This window comes from Lampetra fluviatilis, chromosome 50 (genome assembly GCF_964198595.1).
Source record: "Lampetra fluviatilis chromosome 50, kcLamFluv1.1, whole genome shotgun sequence".
Classification (NCBI taxonomy): Eukaryota; Metazoa; Chordata; class Hyperoartia; order Petromyzontiformes; family Petromyzontidae; genus Lampetra; species Lampetra fluviatilis.
In genome coordinates, this window is record NC_136324.1 from 4,095,625 (window position 1) to 4,109,449 (window position 13,825).

General features: G+C 53.5%; 1 protein-coding gene across 6 annotated transcripts in view; it reads left to right on the top strand.

Moving 5' to 3' along the window:
- LOC144948635 (uncharacterized) overlaps positions 1 to 8,566 on the top strand; it is a 74,628-nt gene extending 66,062 nt beyond the window's left edge. For all 6 annotated transcript variants that reach the window (XM_078878255.1, XM_078878252.1, XM_078878250.1 and 3 more), the window contains one exon: positions 297 to 8,566. The gene's annotated coding sequence lies outside the window, so the exon portion shown is untranslated. The remainder of the gene's footprint in view (positions 1 to 296) is intronic.
- Positions 8,567 to 13,825: the final 5,259 nt, after the last annotated feature.

Sequence of the window (13,825 nt, forward strand, 5' to 3'; positions counted from 1 at the left end):
CGTGGACATTTACAGCGGCCAAATGCTCTGAATGCGCGTCGATTCTAAATGCGGAGGGAAAAAATTAAGGACCCGGAGAAGAACCACGGAGAGGGAGGGAGACACCGCAGGCGTGACGGTCGGGATCGAACCCACGACCTCCTGTGGGGTCAACGGCGGAGTTCGTAACGCCGCGCGGTAAACACTCGACCCCTTTCTGTTGCTTTGCTCTCTTCGCGTCCTCCCCCACCCCTGTCGCCTAATCGCGCGCCGTTCCGTGTTCGCTTTTCTCTCTCCATGCGCCACCTTCCCGCTAGGACGGAGGCGAGGAACTGACGATGTCTGCCGACGTTGGAGCCGCCGGCGCTGTCCACCGCTCGCGGGGAACCGGCGTCTCCTGCGCTCGGACACCCACTGTTTATTATTTTTTTTATTCCCCGCGCCCCCCGCCCGTTATCGTTTTGAGTGTCGACTGTCACGCTTCATCCTTCGCCACCGCGCCGCGATCCGTCGCGCGTCGTTTTGCTGCTGGGAAAAATCCGTGGACGCGTCCCCCGAGTTGTGAATGTAGTTGAAGACGGAAGCGAAGAGCAACGAAAAATAGATGGGGGGGGGGGGGGGTTGGGGGGGAAACCGTAAATGTAAATGAAAACGATCAGTTTAAAAATAATAATCTGTTTTAAGAAAAGCAGAACTCGAGTAAGTAAGCGGGGGAAAAAAGAAAAGGAACACGATTGTAAATATTGTCAATGTAAAATTATTGTAGAAGTTGAATATTCTCTCTATCTCTGTCGCTCGTGAGGATTTACTTGTGAAGCTGTGTACCACAGTGCTGTAGCGGGGCTCTCGTCACTCGGGTCTGTTCAGACCAACACTAAACGCGGCCAGGCTGGCTGTGCTGTCCCCTCCCTCTCCGCCGCCTGCCGCTTTGCGATCTGCCGCTGCGCGTGGGGCCGTGGGGCCGTGTGGCCGTGGGGCCGTGTGGCCGTGGGACCGTGGGACCGTGGGGCCGTCTGTCGGCCAGCCGTCGTGATGCTCGATGGCGCAAGCGGCGCGGCGCAAGCGGCGCGCCGCTAGGCGAGCGCGTTGGGTGTGGCCGGCGCGCCGCATCGGTTGTCAACCGCCCCGCAACTTTCATCGTCGCCTCTACTAACCCCCCCCCCCCCCCCCGGTTTTTTCCCCCCACTGGCACACCCGAGCCCAGCCAGCACGCGGGGAACAGGGCGGTTTCCCACTGGCTCTTCGCGGAGCCGAGCCAGAACCCGAACTAGAACCCGAGCCAGACTTTATAGTTTGGCTCGGGGTCAAGCAGCGCCAGGGGCGGACCTAACGACGCATTCACGGTGCGCGTCGTCACCGCGTCATCGCCATGCGTCTCCATGCGTTAATTTCGCGCGCGACGTCGGGTTACACCGAGGACGCCACGTCCGGGCGCTGTGTCGCACCCCCGACTAGCACGGTTGGCTATGTACGGTGCAAAATAAGTTCGACGTGCAGATGTCTTCCACTCGTTCACCGTACGTGACGCTGGCGGCACGGCTCTGCCTCTGCAGTGGAAAAATAACCCCCCCCGGCGCCTCCCGAGCCATGCTGGGATGGCTCGGCATGGCCCCAGCACGGCTCGGTTGTGCCAGTGGAAAAGAAGCAGGTGCCACCACCATCCCCCTTCCTGGGTCTGTCTCACAGTCCCACAACCCCCCCTTCCCCCCCCCCCCACCGCGGGTTTTGCACTTTGAAGACGGAGGTTGAAGATTTACCGCCCTTACGTGTATTTAGGGTAACGTTTTAAGAGTTAGGCTGACGGTTTAGGCTTTGTTGGGAGGTTAGAGTGGAGCGTTAAGGTTGATGCCGTCAAGGCGAGGAGGGTAGGTGTTGAATATACTCGTTAAGAGTTAACGTTATATTTTTTCGGGGTCATGGATTGTATTTAACAGATGGGACGGAGTTGCGATTACTTTTTCGAGAAGCTCGCAAGATGAAACATGGTCTCAACCCTCGTGACACCACCGCCGCCGCGCACCACCGCACTCGCGTCACGCCCCACCGGGGAGGCATGAACGCTCGGACGCGATGAGATGGGGGGTGGGGGGCAGTGGGGAGTTACGCGTCGGCCAATAACATCGAGGCAGTGTCGTCGCTAATTCCGGTCGTCCGCCGATGGTTTTCCGTGCGCTTGACCGACGGCGGTCCGGCGTCACCGCAGTGCCGGCGGGGGATGAATGTGCGCCGTTCCGCACGAGTGACGGATTGAAACCGCTTGCGTCATCGGCGCAATCGCCACCATCGCGCTGCTCGTGGAAACGGGCGGCATGGTTTGTCGACGCGCCGTGATGATGATGCTGTGGTTGGTGCGCACACGCAGACACGCGCGCACGCACATGCTCGCGCACGCACTCGCGCGCCGGTGGAGTGTTGCCGTGAGCCGGGTCGTCATAAATAGCCACCCCGTGGGGCATCCACACACAAACATGGACACTGAGATTTCCAATGTCTGGTGGTGATTCGTTTATAGAGGCCGCCTGGTGGTGGCACTCCAGAGCTCCCTCTGTGAGGAGGCCCTTGCGCCAGCAGTGACGCAAGCAATTGCAGGGCTGCGCCTTTAACATTTGTAGGACACTCACGACATTTAAAACTATGAGAAATGAGAGAAAATGCCTCTGCATGCCTCCCACCGTTCTCAGCAGAACTCATGAAATGTTTTAAATGTTCTCTTCACTTTCTCAAGATATCTCATCGCCTGCCGAGAAAGACGGTTTAAGGCGGTCTATAAATGGATCGCTCGTACGTTATTAATCAATCGAACCAGGGATTGGATTTCTCGCTGAATATTCAATGGGCATCGACGCGAGCGTGTGGGCCACGTGATACGAGTAGCCACAGCCATCGAAGGCGCCAGAGGTGTGGTGAGCCCGATGTGCCGTGCCGGGTTCCCAATATACATTGGAAATGTAAGTCCCAGACCTAACATTGGGACGTTTTCCATAACCCGTCCTGATTGCCCGCCTTTTGGGGAGGGAGGTAACGATATTATTTATGCTTCGTTTAAATGTATAATTGTTTTCGTCTCGTTGATAACTTGCTAATTATCGTTGTGCTGATGCAGCATTTGAATAACGGGAGGTCCGCATGCAGCAACAGCAGCAACCATCGGTATCGCCGACGGGAAACACCTTCAAATAGCTTCGAGACCCAACGGCTCTGCCCACTACGGATGAAATTCTTGGTCGATCGACAAAAAATCGATTTGCACGCTTGACGATAACGCGCGGGGGTCTTGACGGAACCCCGCGCGCGTCAGAGTTGTGAGTTTGTCTCCGATGTGCGGACACGCCGCGCGTGATGGGGGAGACGCTGCCGCACACGGGGTTGGGAGGGGGGGGGGTGCCCGACTCGGGAGCTTGCGACGGGCAAGACGCAATGTCGAACGCCGCAGGGGGACCGGCAACCAAATTGTCAAGAAGAGCCACGGGTTTTTTTGGGACAAATTCGGTGCGCAAAAACTCACAATGTCAAAGAGCCGCAATGCATGCGAATGCAAATAAACAGACACGCACTCAGTGTCACGAAGCTGTCAGTAAAGAACTGCACGCGCCTCCAGAGCCGCAGGTTGGCTGACCCCCCTCCCCCCCACCGGTCTAACGGAGACGGACGACGATGCATCGGTGATGGCGGCGGCGGTGGGCGGGGCTAAAGCACGAATCGACCCCAGGGGACGCCCCCCATCCGTGACCGCGGGTCGCTTGCGGCGCGTTCCGGATCGCCGCCGCCTCGGGGCTCGGTGGCTCCCACGCGCACTCGACGTCTCCTCTCTGTTTAACGCGGACGGAAAGAACAAAATATGGATGCGCGTCTCAAAATCGGTTTCACCGATTCGCGTTTCGCCGAATCCTCCTTTCGGGATGAGTCTCTACTCGGTTGCCGTTCGAACATCCACCCCCTTCGCCATCTCCTCTCTCTCCTCTCCCCCCCCTCGCCCCTTAATCAGTCGTCACGGCGATGAACGTGCACGCTGTGGGTCACCCCGCGGGTTAGGAGCGCCGTGCTTTTGCGAGCCACGCCGCGTGCCGCTTTGCTCCGCGTATTTAGGCAACGGCCAGGTGTGTGCGTGCCAGGTGTGTGTGTGTGTGTGTGCCAGGTGTGTGCGTGCCAGGTGTGTGTGTGTGTGCCAGGTGTGTGCGTGCCAGGTGTGTGTGTGTGTGTGCGCTAGTGCAGTGGTGATCCCACGCTGCTGTACTACAAACCCGCCGACCCGAGTCCTTTTTTTTCTCTGTGATTCCCGCTCACAGACAACATCGGTGACGAATATCTGAACCGCTCCTGGGCGTCCGCTAGGTCGACTCAGCCTTAAATGAGTACCCGGTGCGGTGTGTAAACAACAGCCGCTGGGGAGACAAAGGCGGTCCGGGTGTGGTACTGGCCCATACCACCTCGTGTGCCGTACCCGCCTTCGTCGGTGCTCGCGAAGAACACTTTCCCCAGCAGTCTGTTAAAGGCTACACGGGGGGCGGACCTTTGTATGTTTATGTGAATATGCGTGAGCGCGTGTGCCCGTTCGGTGTACAGAAGTGTGTTGGTGTGTGATGGTTTTGTGTAGACGCACGGCGTATTCGGGTCCGCGTACAATAAAACGTGTTCAGGTGTGTGTAGGCAACAGGTGGTGTGCACCCAGGTGTGCTGCGAAGGTGTGTGGAGGTACAGGCGTGTTAGGGTGTTTACCCCCTATGCCGTGTGTGTGTGTGCGCCCGTGTGTTTGCTCGGGAGGTCTGTGAAGGAGAGCGTTCCCCACGTGCTCTGTGTGCAGGTTAGACGTATTTTCAGGTGAGCCCAGGTGCTCTCAAATCTCCGTGGATGTGTTCGTATGATTGTGTAGGCTTGTGCGTTTGTGTGTGTGTGCATGCACGTGTGTGTATGCGGGGAGCGGTAGTGCAGTGGTTAGTGAGCTGCGCTACGAAAACGGCGACCAGAGTTCAAAACCGCGTGTCACGACCAATAAGTGGCGAATATTTGAACCGGTCCCTGGGGGTCTCTTCGGTCTTTCGACTCGGCTTTGAATGACTTGCCCTGGTCCGCGCTGTGTAACTAGCAGCACTGGGGAGACAAAGGCGGCCGGGAAAGCGTGGTGCTGGCCACGCCATCCTCTCGCGTGCCGTGCCGGCATTCATACATGGGGTGTGCTCGTTCACAGCACGTACACGAAACGGTCTGTTGAAAGGCGACACCGGGGCTTAGGTGTGTTCACGTTCAGTCACGTGTGTCTCTTCGCCGGAAGGCGAAAATATTGGCTACAACTGGAAATGCAAATCCCTGTATCGCGGTGGTCAGGGGTTATCTGCTAGCTATGTGTTGTACTGTGTGTGTGTTTCTTGTTGTTACACGTACACACACACACGCGCACACGTGCACAATGTGCAGGACTTTAAATTTCTCACTGGATATTTGTGTTGTTACCCGACCACTGGCTGTATATTCCCCGATGTCACGGGGTAGCCACGGGCACAGAGAGAGGGAGAGAGGGGCTATAATGGACGTGGTTGACGCGCCGTGCGCGGGGAATTTGTGTTCGGTTTCTCGACCCAGACAGACCCGGCTGAGATTTTGAGTCCTGCATTACAGTGTTGGAAAATGGGAATTTATGTTTTTGTTTGTTTTAAATCACTTGATAAATACATACGTACATATCATTCGTCGCACGTAATATAGATATTTAAAGTTAGGAGAGAACGCATACATGCATTAAAAACAGCACGAATACATCGGTGAAGTACAGTCCAGACTTGTTGGGGCGAATGTTATGAACGGGCAGCAAAGGCCGGCACACCATACAACGAGCTGGTGGCCAGCACCACGCCTCCCGGCCGCCTTTGTCTCCCCAGTGCTGATTTTTTTTTTTTGCGCCGCACCAGGTGCTCATTTGAAGTTGGTTAGACCTAGGGGAGACTCCGGGCCAATATGTGCTGTTGATGTGCATAAGCGTCGGTGTGTAATGTGTGGGGTAGCTGCAGTGTAGTGGTTTACGCACTGCACTACGAACCTGGCGACCCGAGTTTAATTTCCGCGCTCAGGGCCAACAACGGCGACGATTATCTTAACCGGTCGTGGGCCCTCCCGGAGATCAACTTACCCTCAAATGAGTACCTGGTGCGATGCATAAACATAGCCACTTAGGGAGACAAAGGCGACCGGGCGTGGTGTTGGTCACCCCCCCCTCGTGTGGCGTTCAGGCCTTTATCGGTGCTACTCGCTAACAGCACTTTTCCCCAACAGTCTGCTGAGGCTACACGGGGGGTCTTTGTTTATGGGTGTAAGTAAGTTCTCGGTTTTAGCGTTAAATACGCGGGGGGGGGGGGGGTGACACTGTAACCCAAAGATAATCTAAACGATGCGTCGATTCACCGTTTAACATCCACGTGTACATAACACGCGTTAAGATAAAAATATATACAAGTTGGATAAAAAAACACTCAGCGGTTCACGCCACGAATGGGTTGACGAAACGACCCACTTGCTGTACTTGCCATCTCCCTTAACCGTCGTTAATCGTCGATGGATTTAAAATCCCAACGGCGATTAAATGAACGCCCATCGGGCATTCGCGTTGTGATGAGTCGAGCGATGGGTAACCGGCAGTGATCGATTTCCGCCGATTTGTCTGAACTCTAAAATGTTTTTATTTTCCCCAGGTAAGGCCCCAACTGAGCTATCTCCTGTAGCTCTCTTTTTTTCAGAAGCGAACTGGCCACAACTAATAGCTGGACGAAGTGGCTCATCGTGTAGCAATGTATAGCAGCCAGAGATGCTCTAAGCGCACGTTGATTCTTAACGTGGAGTGGAAAAACCGGAGGACCGGGCGAAAAATCCACGCGACCACGGGGAGAGAGAGAGAGGGACACGCAAACCTCAAAATATACAGCAGGCGTCAGGGTCGGGAATCGCTGAAACCAACGACCTCCTGCATAACCAGGCAAGGTAGTTAACATTCTCGCCGCCCGTGTAGCCATTATTCGTCGTGAACCGCTGTGCGTGGAACGGAACGGTTCGAGACGACGTCCCTCCCGATGTGAGCCTCTTCCCCGCCGTGAACGCGTGATGCGGAGTCGGACTTCGCGTCTCGTTGCTGCAATAGCGGAGAGTAACGAGATTCAGCGGCTCACACTCGCCGAGCATTTACCGATCTCTCTCTCTCTCCGTCTCGTGGTGGTTCACTGTTCTTGTTGCCGCGTTAGACTTGTAGTAGAAGTGAGTTGCCTCTATCGGAGGAGGGGAGGAGGTCGGTTAATTCATTCTTATGATCGTTGTTGTTGTTGATGTGGTCGTAAGGCAGTGATGAAGGCTCGTTACAGAGCCTGCCTTTTGCTCGCTTGGTCGTGGCGAGTGTGCACGTGTGTGCGTGTGTTACAGACGAGTTATCGAACACACGTTAACTAACCAACACGCCAAGACAACGTAACTAACGAGACAAAAGCTGCAACGTCTGTATGTAATAATAAAAGTGTACATGTTTGCGCCCCCACTCTTAAATGCCCATATTTCCCCCCTCCTATTCCCCCCCCCCCCACCACCTTTGTATCTATACCTCATTTTTTGCTTTCATTTTTACGTAGCTTGCTGTCTGTCACTTCTAAACGCTGCAAGGATTTGACAATACTGAACTGTTAACAAAATCTATAAACGACCATTATTATATGACACGTGGGAGGTCGCCGAGTGCTGCGATTGGGGTAACACCAACCCACACGGTGCTTCGGCACACGACAAGAAGATGCGTTGGGGGTCCTGCCCCGAACCACCCCCACCCCATGCCCCCCAGAGCTCCCTGTGCCCCCCCCCCATCGCCTCTGTTCGTGTTCCCGACGACGATGACAACTCGCGTGTGTCGCTGGGAGCACGCGCCCGAGTCAAGTCCGTCACGCGGGTTCCCGACTCCCGATTTTGACCCTTACGATGTCAAACACCCGAACCACAACCACCCTTCGCCCCACCAACTTCGTCGGGTAGAGCTGTAGGACGTGGGCAGCAGACTGCTGGGGGAGGGGAGGGACGGTAATCGAGCAGAAGGAAGGAAGGAAGGGAAAGTCGCTGGCGAATTCTCACCGCGCGTTTTGGTCATCGCCGTCGACCGTTCATTGTGACGTCCATCCATCCACCTCCATCTTTCGGCACGTGCTCGCCCGCAGAGGACGTCACAGCGGGTGCATGGATGTCCCCCCCTCCGCCTTCCCAAGCTGGTTGTGAAGCGCACACGTGTGCACGTGGCATGTGCGTCCTGTGGTGAATTTAAAAAAACGCTGGCGAATTGCCACCCGTCGTCTTTGTGGCTCGGCGGGCGGGCGTGTAACGCGCTACGTAGTTGAATTAACGCGCTCGCTTCTTCGAGAACTTGCTGATGCTGCTGCTGACTTGCGTTTAGTTGATTGTCTCGTCGTTTAAATAGCGCGGCGCCCGCCCGCGACTGTCGTTTGCGCGTGACGTGAATTCGTGACGGCATGGAACCCCCCGGCCCACTGCACGGGGACACGCACGTGCACGAAGACACGCGTAATGTTGATAATAAGAATAATAACACCAATAAAAAAAAGACTGTCCCAAACTGCTGCTGCTGCTGTGAGTGTGTGATGCGAGCGGGGACCGTCTGTGATGTGACGGTGGCGCTACGATTGGGGAGAAGACACGGTCGCACTTTTGTTGGGCCGATTTACAGCTGTGGGAAAAGGGGGATCTCAGACGGAACTCTGTGATATCCGCTTCCGCGTACCCTTGTTGGGGGGTGCGCAGACTGCCCTGCGCTGCGAGAGTTGTAGGCTTTTAGTTTCGTCGACACAAGCGTACGAGCATAGATCGTCTTAAGGAAACATCTCACGTGTGATCGTGGTCACACTATAAATAATGAAGTAGCGCGTGGATTTGCTGAGCCCTTGCGTGCGGACTTGTGAGCGTTTTCCTCTTTCTTGTGGCCTCCTAGCGGTGCGGTTTCCTCCCACAGGCAAAACGTGAGTTCAATATTGACTAAAGGTCCATATATTAACCACTGCACTATGTGTATGTATATATTGGTAGGAACCTCCTGGTTACACCAGCCCACATGGGATTATTGTGTCCGTCGTGCAGGGAGGGGCTGTGTGGGGAGGGTGGGGCTGGGTGGGGGGGGTGGGGCTGGGTGGGGGGGGTGGGAGGGGAGGGTGGGGCTGGGTGGGGAGGGGAGGGAGGAGAGGGTGGGGCTGGGTGGGGAGGGTGGGGCTGGTTGGGGAGGGGAGGGTGGGGCTGGGAGGGTGGGGCTGGGTGGGGAGGGGAGGGTGGGGCTGGGTGGGGAGGGGAGGGTGGGGCTGGGTGGGGAGGGGAGGGTGGGGCTGGGTGGGGAGGGGAGGGGCTGGTCACCCCATGGTGCCCTCATAAAACTCAACGTTTAACCTACTCACGCCGACTTGTTCCCGCCCTCACAGTCGGGCATATTTGCGGAATACACCACGCCGCCGTTGACCCTGGCCATTGACCGAGCAACCCAACGTTCCTACCAGCTCCCTCCGCAGGAATGTGTTAAATACAGAAACACACCGTACCCAGGACCCTGCCAAGGGGGATGATTGCGAACGAGCGTGGCATTGTCTGAACTATCCCCCTGCTGTGGATTGTATTTTTTCGTTTCTATTTAATGAGCGTTCTGCGCACGCAATTTAGAGTTGAACTTTGCAACAAAACCCCCAATGCCTCGCTACCCCCCCCCCCGCCCCCCACGGTTCGGGAATTACAGGGCACGTGTCGCGCGAAGCGATGAAACGCCACTGCTGCCCCCCGCTCGCCCTCCGTGTATCACACGTTGGGTTTTTATTTAATGATTAAACATCTTTCTGGAGTGTTTTTAGTTTTCTCTCAATGTAATTCAAATTGTGCTGTTGGCATCGTTGCCGGATGGCGGCGGCTAAGCTGCACGCGGTTGCTTGTACTCCAGCACTGTTGCTGCAACGAGGGTTGGTGGGTCACACACAGACATGTAGTGAAACTCCCTTCCCTCCGGGGGAGCATCGAGGAGGTTCCATACCCTGGGCTCGCCAGGAAAAGGAGGGACAGAGAGTGGACTGATATTCATCTGTTTCCGTCTGTACGGGGATCGAGTGTTGCCCCCTCCCCTCGCGCGCAAGGCGTGGGTTTTCTGCGGGTGCTCCGGTTTCCTCCTCCACAGGTGAATAATAAACACGACTCGTAATTCATCGGCTGAAAACATCTTAAAATATTAAAAAAATTAACCCTCGTGAAATATATTTCTGGTACTTGGCGTAGTTGTCCGAGACAAATACGCAAATTGTATTATTGTGATGTCCTATTGCGAGTCGTGACATCACCGCGTGTTGGAGAACAGGCCAGTGGAAGGTGACACCGCAGAACTACTTCTGAGGCCTCGGCAATTAAACTATGAACTATATTTTATTTGACCAGGTAATGCCCACTGAGCTACGTGGCGACCTCGCCACAAATGATGGCCCGGCGAAGTGGCTCATCATCGTGCGGGAAATGCATAGCAGCCAAAAAAACTCGAAACGCGCGTTTATAAATGCGGAGAGGTAGAAAAAAAAACGAGAAAAATCCACGCGACCACGAGGAGAGAGAAAGAGAGAGAGAGACACGCAAACTCCAAATAGACAATAGGCGTCAGGGCCGGGATCGAAACCCACGATCTCTCCTTGCATACCAGGCGGGGCAATTCGCATCTCCGAGCCACCGCTGCGGCTCTCACTCAGTTACTTCCCCCCCCCGCCCCTGCAGCTTGCCACCGCTGCCACTGTGGATGGAGCGAGCGAGAGAGTCGTGATGTGCGGTGTGGCACGAGACAAAGCGATGGGGTGGTGGTGGTGGTGGTGATGGTGATGGCGTGGCGGGAGAATTTCGCTCGGCAGTGTCGATTGGAAAATCCAAATATAAACGCCACGTGCCGAAGAGAAGGAGACCTCACAACTGTGCGTGTGGCACATGCGGGTGCTGTGTGTGTGTGCGTGTTGTGGGTGGGCGTTGTGGGTGTGTGTGTGGGGAGCGGCAGTGCTGTGGTTAGCGAAACGCTGCGCTATGAAGCTGGTGCGGCGTGTAAACATCGCCGTTGGGGAGACAAAAGCGGCCGGGCGTGGTGCTGGTCACCCACCCCCTCGTGTTCCGTGCCGGCCTTCATAGGTGCTCGCTAACAGCACTTGCCCCAACAGTCGGTTAAGGCTATACGGGGGAATTTTGTATTTATCTTGTGCATATGTATAACACGTGTATACATATTGCCTGTACTATACATAATGCGCACAACAAAGATAAAGAACCCCTGTATAGCCTTTAACAGCCTGGCAAGTGCTGTGAGCGAGCACCTATGAAGGCCGAGGGGATTGGTGTCCAGCACCTGATGATGTTTACACATCGCACCAGGTACTCGACAGAGGCTGAGTCGATCTAGGGAAGGGCCAGCACCGGTTCACATAATCGTCACTGGTGTTGGCCGGGTTTGTAGCACCTAATACCCTCTGCACACAGGCTGCACACACGCACACTCATATCATACACTCAGTGCCGGATTAAGCTAGTGCAGGGCCTGTAGCATATTTTTATAAAGGGGCCCTAAATAAATAAATATTACATATTTACTTGCATTGTAAAGTAAATGTATTTTCTCATTTGCTTTACGGCCAGATAATACCACAAATCGCTAACCTTAAACACCCAGTCATTCATTAAACTTGAAGGCGGTATAGTACTATATTAATAGAGCAAGTGCATAATCACTCAACCGGAATTGATAGCTTGAGAGCGGTTAGCGCTGGGCCCTTAAACGTGTGGGGCCCGTAGCTACAGGTGTAGCTACTTGTGCTACGAGTATTATCTGTCGCTGGGCACAATGCACGCACACAGACGACACTGCTGTGGATAAATGTCAGACATGACCCAATGTGCTTGGAATGTATGCAATTTAATTCATACGCACACACAGATAAGACAAAGACAGTGATCCCCCGTATAGCCTGAGCAGACCGTCGGAGCAAGTGCTGTTAGCGAGCACCGATGAAGACCGTAACGGCTCTCCACGCCCGACCGCCTTTGTCTCCCTAGTGACGATGTTCACGCACACCACACCAGGTACTCATTTAAGGCTGACTCCACCTAGGGAAAGGCCTAGGACCGGTTCAAAATCGTCACTTGACGCGTTGGCCGTGAGCGGCGATCGAAACTCGGCTCGCAGGGTCTGTAGCGCTGCGCCCTAATGCACGACACTACCGCTCCCCCGCCACAGACATGCGCCACAGTCACGCCCCGGTGAATCTTCGACAGACTGTCGACAAAACGCGGGGGATGTGGGTGGCGCGGCTTCGGGCCGGGTGCCTCGCCCCCGCGCGAGTCCACAAAGGCTGCGGCGCGGATACCGTGCAGGAAAAATGCTGACACCCCCCCCCCCATACGTATTGTACGTCATTAAGAAGCGCAGCACGGCGGTTTGATGAACTCGTAACTAATTCTAGATGTGAAGCTTTCGTGACTGCAATGATTCATACTCTGAGGTTTTTTCGGTAAAGTCACGTAGGTCAAAAAATAATAATAAGTGAAAATAACTCAATTAAATCTCTTGGATTTCTCCTCACTTGTTACAGTAAATTTAGCTGTGACGGTCCCACCTGAAGACGGAGACTTGTGTTGCCTCCGAAACGTCGTGATTTAATTGAGCTATTTTCATTTATTATTATTTTATTATAATTATTTTGACCTACGTGACTTTACCGAAAAAACCTAAGAGTATCGTAACTAATTGGCACGGTTTGTGTACGGGACACGCCTTACGCGGATTGGCTGTGTCGGGTGGTGTGTGGGTTTCACGACACATTTATATTTACGCGATGTAACCCTAAAAAAAGAAAACTCTCATACAGCGTGCTCCAAAAAGATGTTAACACTCAAACGTCGTGAGAATTCTTTTATTGTTTTATTTTTATTATTTTATTATTTCCCTTCTACGTGACTTTACCGAAAGAACCAAGAAGATGAATCCCTGCAGTCACGAAAGCTTTAAATCGAAACTCATATGGGACTATCGTTTTTAATGGACAAAGAACGGATAATACTACACTGTAACATGATAACAAATATGTGTTTAATAGTTTCAAAAAGTCAGTCTCCACGTGTTCGCCATCGTTGTCAACGCGTGCCTGGAATCTTCTCCAGGTGGTCTCTAGAGGCCGAAGGCTGCACATTTCTTGTCGCGTTGCTGCAAATTCTCAGAAGTGTTCACGCTTTTTTTAAAGCACCCCCTATTACGGATAACATTCAGTTCAACGTTGCGGTGTTGTGCAAAACGAATTGTTACTGTCCAAGACTAATTCGAGAATCCATTTAAAATTGAGAGAAATTCTAATAAATTTAACCGCTCTGACATCTACAGGCTTAGTGTGGCCTAGAGGCGTATTCTTGAGTAATACATCTTACAATAGCACTTCCTTATCGAGGAAACACAATACTAATTAAATTATTACTAATCTATTATATAATTATAATGACCCCACCCCCAAGGCCGTAATTATAATATATATTGGGGGGGACACAAATCCCCTCCAATATTCAAATGTGCTCAAAATCTCCCCCCCCCCAATATATTGGTATAAAATAGATATCTGTTTCATATTCTTAGGTTTTTTCGGTAAAGTCACGTAGATAAAAAAAATAAATTAATAAAAGTAAAATAAAAATAAAATAAAAATCACGACGTTTCGGAGGCAACACAAGCTTCCGTCTTCAGGTGGAACCGTCACAGCACGATAGCTGTATCAAGTGAGAGAAATTCGAAGAAAACAGTCCTTGTATATATACTGGTTGAGGGTGGGAGGAGCCAAGGCAG